Raw genomic sequence first — 7,607 nt, 5'->3', positions numbered from 1 at the left:
GCCGTGGTTTTTACTAACAAAATTTTTTTTAGGAATTACCAAAAAAAGAATCCTTACACGATCACTTCGCTGTCTGTGTGTATGTCTGTCTGTCAAGAAACCTATTGGGTACTTCCCGTTGACCTAGAATCATGAAATTTAGCAGGAAGGTAAGTCTTATAGCACACATGAGGGTAAAATCTTAAAACCGTGAATTTGTGGTTACATCACAAGAAAAAAATTAGATAGGTACCTACCTACCTACTCTGTTATATAACTTTTTGGACCACAATTTAAACCAGTCTAGAAGTCCTACTATGAGATAACAAAACTTGTTTCCTTTGTCAGTTCAGAAATGTGGCTCTACCGCGGTTGTTTGACAGCTACAATGTCACGATCGCAATCACCTCTGATTGGTTAATGCTCGCTCACTATTGGCTACAATGCATTGTTGCAACAAGAATCGCACAAATTCAGCCAATCAGAACAATTGAGATTGTAATAATGATTGATGCAGGTTTTAGACAATCGCCCTACTGAATGCAATAATCACGAATAATATAATGCCACAGTGCACTGTTGACTGTCATAGGAAATAAAGATTTCTCTCAGAACAAAGAGATTTATGATAATTTGTTCAAGATTTATTTTTCAGCGCCATCTATGAAAAATCTAGAAAACTACGTAGATAAAGCCTTGGTAACCACCACAATATAAACCCTGTTTTAGAAATCCTCTGAGATAATAAAACTATTGTTTCTTTTGTCTGTCCAGAAATCCACTGTTGACTATCATAGGAAATAAATATTTCTCTCAGAACAAAGATTTCTGATTTTTAATACACTTTGTTCATGATTTATTTCTCAGCGCCATCTATATAAAAATTGTAAAACTACGTAGGAAAAGCCTTGGTAACCACCCAAACTTACGAGTTTCGCTTGTTTAAAAAAAATTGGTTCATTATATAAAACAAAAAAGTTAATTTAACCTAATAGCTTTATTATACAAAGTTACTTAATAATGATTAAATTTCATTGAAGTACATAATCTTGATGGTGCGGAACCCTTCGTGTGCGAGTCCTACTCGCACTTGACCGATTTTTCCGAATAAAAAGTAAGTAGCCTATTACCTACCCGTGCCTATCTAGGTGCAAGCTTTCCATCAAATGGATGATGCCTGCGACTTTCTAGAAGTGAATTTAGGTTTTTAACAATCCCAAAAACTCCGAAAATCCTGTATAAAAGAAGTCCTTCGCATGTGTCGATTTTCGTCCAAATCGGTAAGCGTATTGCTGTGAAAAGCTAGCAGACAGACAGACACATACGCATTTATAAAAGTAGCTCACTCTATCACCTAATTTTTAAAATTTTCCGCCATTTTTCACAGCCTTACAGTTATGAAAACCTTACAATTATGTCCATAGATAATATACTAACTAATATTATGTCGTCCAATCAAAATCATTCAACGAAAAAGTCAAGCAACTAATATAAAAATCATAAAGTTCCCACAATAAATCAGGTAGGTAATGAAATGCTTGGACATCATAAATTATATAATTATTTTTAGACTTTTTCAAATCGTACAATTCAATCAAATAAATTTAAAAACACTTTAATACAGATCGTTTATCGACCACACATAGAAAATCGATTTACTCAAACCAATATCTTCTAATAGTTATAATTTGATTGATGTGAATTATTTCTTTACTAAATTTTGTATTAATCATCTTCATTTTTGTACTTTTTAATTATACATTTCAAACATATGAAATAGAAAAGACTAATACCTACAGATCTTACTTTGACTACAAATAAGAATCTCTTCCGAGAAACAATTTAGTGAATTTAGTCAAAATAATATCTTCTCATGGAGTTAATAATTAATGTCAATCAAATTATAATTTGATTGACGTTAAATATTTCTTCAGTAATTTATTAATTAACTTACAATAACGCGCACCCATACAAGTCACGGTACCAATAAATACATTCGTGTTCTGAATTTTCCGGAAGTCGGAATGTTCTAGAATAAAATATTGAAAGCGGAAGTTGGGACTTGCAGCATTAAAGGTTCGTACGCACCTGAGCGGCGCGGCGCGGCGCTTCAGTCCGGCTGCAGAACGCTTCACCTCAGGCCGCTCGACGGTGCCTACCGCACTACAACTTCAGTACGCGGCAGCTCGCGTCACTTGCGCGTCACTTCTACACCCGTTCGCGTACGAGCAACAACGTCGCAAGATGAGCGACAGTGAAGAGGATTTGATTATTATTTCTTTGTTGTGCAGAAGAAGAACGAATTATCGAAGAGAAAAAACCGGCCAAGTGCGAGTCAGGCTCGCGCAATGAGGGTTCCGTACTACAGTCGTATGATTTCGATAATTCAAAAACTATGATGCATAAAAATAAATAAAAATCTGTTTTAGAATGTACAGGTGAAGACCTTTCATATGATACCCCACTTGGTATAGTCACTCACTTCGAAAGTTGAAAATACTAATCTAAAATATTAGTTCATGACCACAATTTAATTTTTTTTTGTGTGATCTAACCCTAAATTCACGGTTTTCAGATTTTTCCCCAAATGTCAGCTATAAGATCTACCTACCTGCCAAATTTCATGATTCTAGGTCAACGGGAAGTACCTACCCTGTAGGTTTCTTGACAGACAGACGGACAGACAGACAGACAGACAGACAGACAGACAGACAGACAGACAGACAGACAGACAGACAGACAGACAGACAACAAAGTGATCCTATAAGAGTTCCGTTTTTCCTTTTGAGGTACGGAACCCTAAAAAAGAAGAAGAAATGGATTGCTGACATACCAAAGTCACGCTATCAAGAAGGATATCACATTTTGTTTCCTCGCCTTCTTAATGACTCTGTACCATTTCACATTTACTTCAGAATGTCAAAGACAAAATTCTTTATGCGATTGCCTAATAGTTTTTGTGGAAATTACATTAGAAACAATAGGTATACCACACAGGTCGGTAATATAATCCTACAAGAAACCTATGTCCAGCAGTGGACATATCTATCGGTTGATGATGATGATGATGATGATAGTTTTTATGGAAATTATAAAAAAATATTTATGCATATCCATACTTATATTATTATCAACGCAAAAGTGTATTTGTCTGTCTATCTACTAGCTTTTCACGACTCAACAGCTTAACCGAATTTGATGAAATTTGGTACAAAGTTGAATTACATCCCGGGGAAGGACAGGCTACTTTTTATCCTGGAAAATGAAAGAATTTCCACGGGATTGTTAAAGGCCCATTTATATGAAGTTTGGACCAGAGGTAGCTTGCATTCCGGGAATTGACAGAGGTAGGCAACTTTTTATCCCGGAAAATCAAAAGAGTTCACACGGGATTAAAAATCTAAAAAAAAATGCAACTAGATGATGCCTGCGACTTCGTCCGCGTGGATTTAGATTTTTCTATAGGTGAGCACATTTCCGGGAATTACCTACTCGTACCTATATACCTGAGATAGATTATACCCTGTAGGATAAAAGTAGCCTATGTGTGCCTACACATAGGCTAGTTTTATCCCGAAAATCAAAAAGGTTCCACGGGATTTTTAAAAAACCTATATCTACGCGAACGAAGTTGCGGGCATCAGCTAGTCCCTTAGGTTCTGTGGAAATTACATTAGAAAAAGCATTTTCGCAAAATGTCTTTGTTTTATGTGCAATAGAATATATAAAATAGGCAGGTAAACACAGGTACATATTATATCTAAATACCTATATAAAAGAAAAAGGTGACTGACTGACTGATCTATCAACGCACAGCTCAAACTACTTGACGGATCGGGCTGAAATTTGGCATGCTGGCTAGCTAACTAGCTAATATGACGTAGACAACCGCTAAAAAGGGATTTATGAAAATTCAACCCCTAAGGGGGTAAAATAGGGGTTAGAGATTTGTGTAGTCCACGCGGACGACGTCGCGGGCATAAGCTAGTATAATATAAACACAAGTACAACAATAGGTAGGCATATTTCCGAAACTATTAATTCTACCTAGATGAAGTAGGTAGGTATAATATGTACATAATATATTATAGTTATTTAATCAGGATTATTTTTACCATTGATGTTTTCTCATAACGCTCGGAGAGACATTTATACATTTAGACACTGGGAAGGGGGGAAGCCGACATCCTAGGGGTTGGGACCTTTGAGGATATACTTCTAAGAGCATGAGGAACACGTCATGTGTCAAAAATTAAACCTACGTTATTTATTTTGAGGTCTATCTTGCCGATTCTTGCCTGTACTTTAAATACCTAACAAGATGCGCGTGTATCTTATTCGAGCGACGTACGCATACTGAAGCGCCGCGCCGCGCCGCTGGGTATGTCGCACTAGCGTCACTGCACTGCGCGTCGCTTCGGTGCGCTTCAAAATATTCTCTCCAGCCGTGCCGCGCGGCAACGCGCGGTGAAGCGCCGCGCCGCGCCGCTCTAGTGCGATATGCGCCATACAAAATGATAGAAATGATATTTTGAAGCTCTGTGCCGCGACGTGAAGCTCACTGAAGCGCCGCGCCGCGCCGCTCAGATGCGTACGAACCTTTAGGAATAGCTGACAGGTGTTGCCAGGATACTTATTTTAAAAGCTACCAAAAACTTCTGTTTTGGATAAAACATCTCTTTTTGTTCGGATTTTTTACGTGAATATCGTTGGCTGACTGTGACGAGGGGCATTCCGCAATAATAATGTTTGACAATTATTGCACTTTGAAACGCTTTGACGAACTTTATAGATAGGTGCATATTGCATAGGTAGGTAGGTTAGGTAGATACCTACTACCTACTAGAATAAGTAAGTAGGTATAAGTCCCGCAAATCGCTAATACGTGTGGCCGCCATTTTAGTGACGTCAGCACTAGACTGAAGTTTCGATCTGATGGTAGGTAGGTATATTTTTATTTCGGTTGACGTCAAAATGACGTCATTTCGATGTTAATGAGGTATGGTTCCACGCAATAGCAATTTGCGGGAGTTATACCTACCTACCAGCGTTGCCAGACGTCCCGATTTTGGCGGAACATTCCGATTTTTCAAGTCAAAATCAAATGTCCCGCGCGGGACAGGCTCAGTCCCGCTTTTCGGGGATAACTCAACCATGCGTGCAGCGTGCTGAGGAAACGTGAGCGGGTGGCACAGAGAAGCCCGACAAGAAAAAAATCTGTAAGATGTCTTATTGTCTCTTTAGGTGTAGGTACCTACTATTTTTAACCGACTTCAAAAAAAGGAGGAGGTTCTCAATTCGTCGGAATCTTTTTTTTTTTTTTTTTTTTTTTTTTTTTATGTATGTTCCCCGATTACTCAAAGACGCCTGGACCGATTTTGAAAATTCTTTTTTTGTTTGAAAGGGTATAGTTCAAAGTTGGTCCCATTTAAATTTGGTGAAGATCTGATGAACATCTTCGAAGATAGATACTGGAACTCCTCAACGGATAAGAGTAAATTGCTCGCGATCAGTGTAATAGCTTAGTAAACAGTAGATTTTTAACCAGTCATAGCATAATTCCATGGGGCCACTAAAAATTGTGAAATAAAAAATTTTTACAAAAAAAATAAAAAGGAACCGACTTCGATACACAAACACTAAAAATTGAAAAATAATTTAATTTATTACCGAATATATTATGTATACAAGAGTTAATATAGTTCCATAATAATATTTTTTGGGGTCGGTGCCAATGAGGTGCCATTGTGGAGTCTCATAAAAATATGAAGTCTAGACGATTCGCGCAGCTAAAGCTTATTGGCACCGGCACCAAAAAGTATTATTATGGAACTGTATTAACTCTTGTATACATAATATATTCGGTAATAAATTAAATTATTTTTCAATTTTTAGTGTTTGTGTATCGAAGTCGGTTTTTATTTTTTTTGTAAAAATTTTTTGTTGTTGGGAAGTGGGACTGACCGCCCGCCCGAAGCGTAGGTACCTACCTAATGAAGATATTAAGCGCTAAGTCGTTACGTTAGGTAGGTTTAGGTATTTAGAGAGAGAGAACAAAGAAATACCTAGGTACCTACTTAAACATATGAAAATTCAAATATACCTAACTTAGTTTAGATTAAGAGTAATTTTTAATTGCTTAGAACGCACAATATCCCTACCTACCTACCTACCTATCTAACTCCGAAAAGTTAGGGGTGCGTGCCCGGGATCGAACCCCTGACCTCCGATTAGAAGGCGGACGTCCTAACCACTTAGGCTATCATGGGCTAAAACCATTAATAGGTATCACTTATACTGAAAATATTAAAAGTTATACGAAAACAAATGTAGGTATGGAATAATGCCTCTTCCGTGCGAAGCCGGGGCGGATCGCTAGTAACATTTCAAAACAATATTTTCTGATTGCAAAAGCATTTCGCTTCGAAAAGTGCGGGCGGCTAAGTCAAAGGGCGCCCGCGTTCTTTGAACAGGACATTTTGCCGCGCACTTGTTGAACGAATTTAATTCTTAAGAGTTTAAAAATAAGAGTGAAATTAGCTTGCACATCGCGAACGGTATGACACGTGCCGAAAGCGGCATGCGGTGTCTTTAGTAAAATAATACCTATGAAGTGTATTGAACTAGCTGTCTTACATTGAGGTCTATAGAGCTCACTTTGACTTTGCTCAGAAGATTCAGTTAAAACGAGACAGAATTATGTGAGAGATATTGCTCTGTCTCGTTTTAACTCTGTCTTAATCTTAGCTCCATAGATTTCACTCGTGTAGTAGGTACCTATGGGAATTTATGTTGGTCGGCTTGCGCCCCCTAGGCCACACGAGTAGATATCCTAGGCTTTGCGGCCTAAGTAGGTGCCTATACCTATTATAAGTCCCGAAAATTGCTATTGCGCTGGAACCATGTCTCGATTAACATCGAAATGACAACCGAAATTAAAATACCTACCTATACCATCAGCTCGAAACTTCAGTGTACTCTAGTGCTCATTATTACCATCATCAACCGATAGACGTCCACTGCTGGACATAAATCTCTTGTAGGGACTTCCACACGCCACGGTCTTGCGCCGCCTGAATCCAGCGGCTCCCTGGCGACTCGTCTGATATCATTCGTCCACCTAGTCCTAGTGTCTAGTCTTCCAACACTGCGTCTTCCGGTGCGAGGTCCCCATTGCAGCACCTTGGGACCCCAACGTCTATCGGTTGTACGAACTATGTGCCCTGCCCATTGCCACTTCAGCTTCGCAACCCGTTGAGCTAGGTATGTCGGTTACTCTATCATCTAGAGAAACTCCAAGCATAGCTCTCTCCATCGCAGTCTAGTGCTGACGTCACTAAAATGGCGGCCACGCGTATTAACAATTTTCGGGACTTATACCCTGGCTCATGTTTATATGTTATTCGGTTATACTTACCTACCTACGGCATATGAGTAGATGTAACGGTCTACCATTGGGCCACGCTTTACATGAGTTTTTATAAAGGGCTGGACCGATTTGTATGGTATACCTAGTTACAATCTACCTGCGCCAGTAGCCCCGCCCCGCCCCAGGTTTTTTTCTTATTTTTAAGCACTGCTATTCTATTCATACTTAGCTACTAAGTAGGTATCATACCTAATAATTC

The sequence above is a fragment of the Maniola hyperantus genome, chromosome 27 (genome assembly GCF_902806685.2).
Source record: "Maniola hyperantus chromosome 27, iAphHyp1.2, whole genome shotgun sequence".
In the NCBI taxonomy this organism is placed as follows: domain Eukaryota; kingdom Metazoa; phylum Arthropoda; class Insecta; order Lepidoptera; family Nymphalidae; genus Maniola; species Maniola hyperantus.
The sequence above is the reverse complement of the archived record's forward strand: the minus strand, read 5'-3'. Positions refer to the sequence as shown.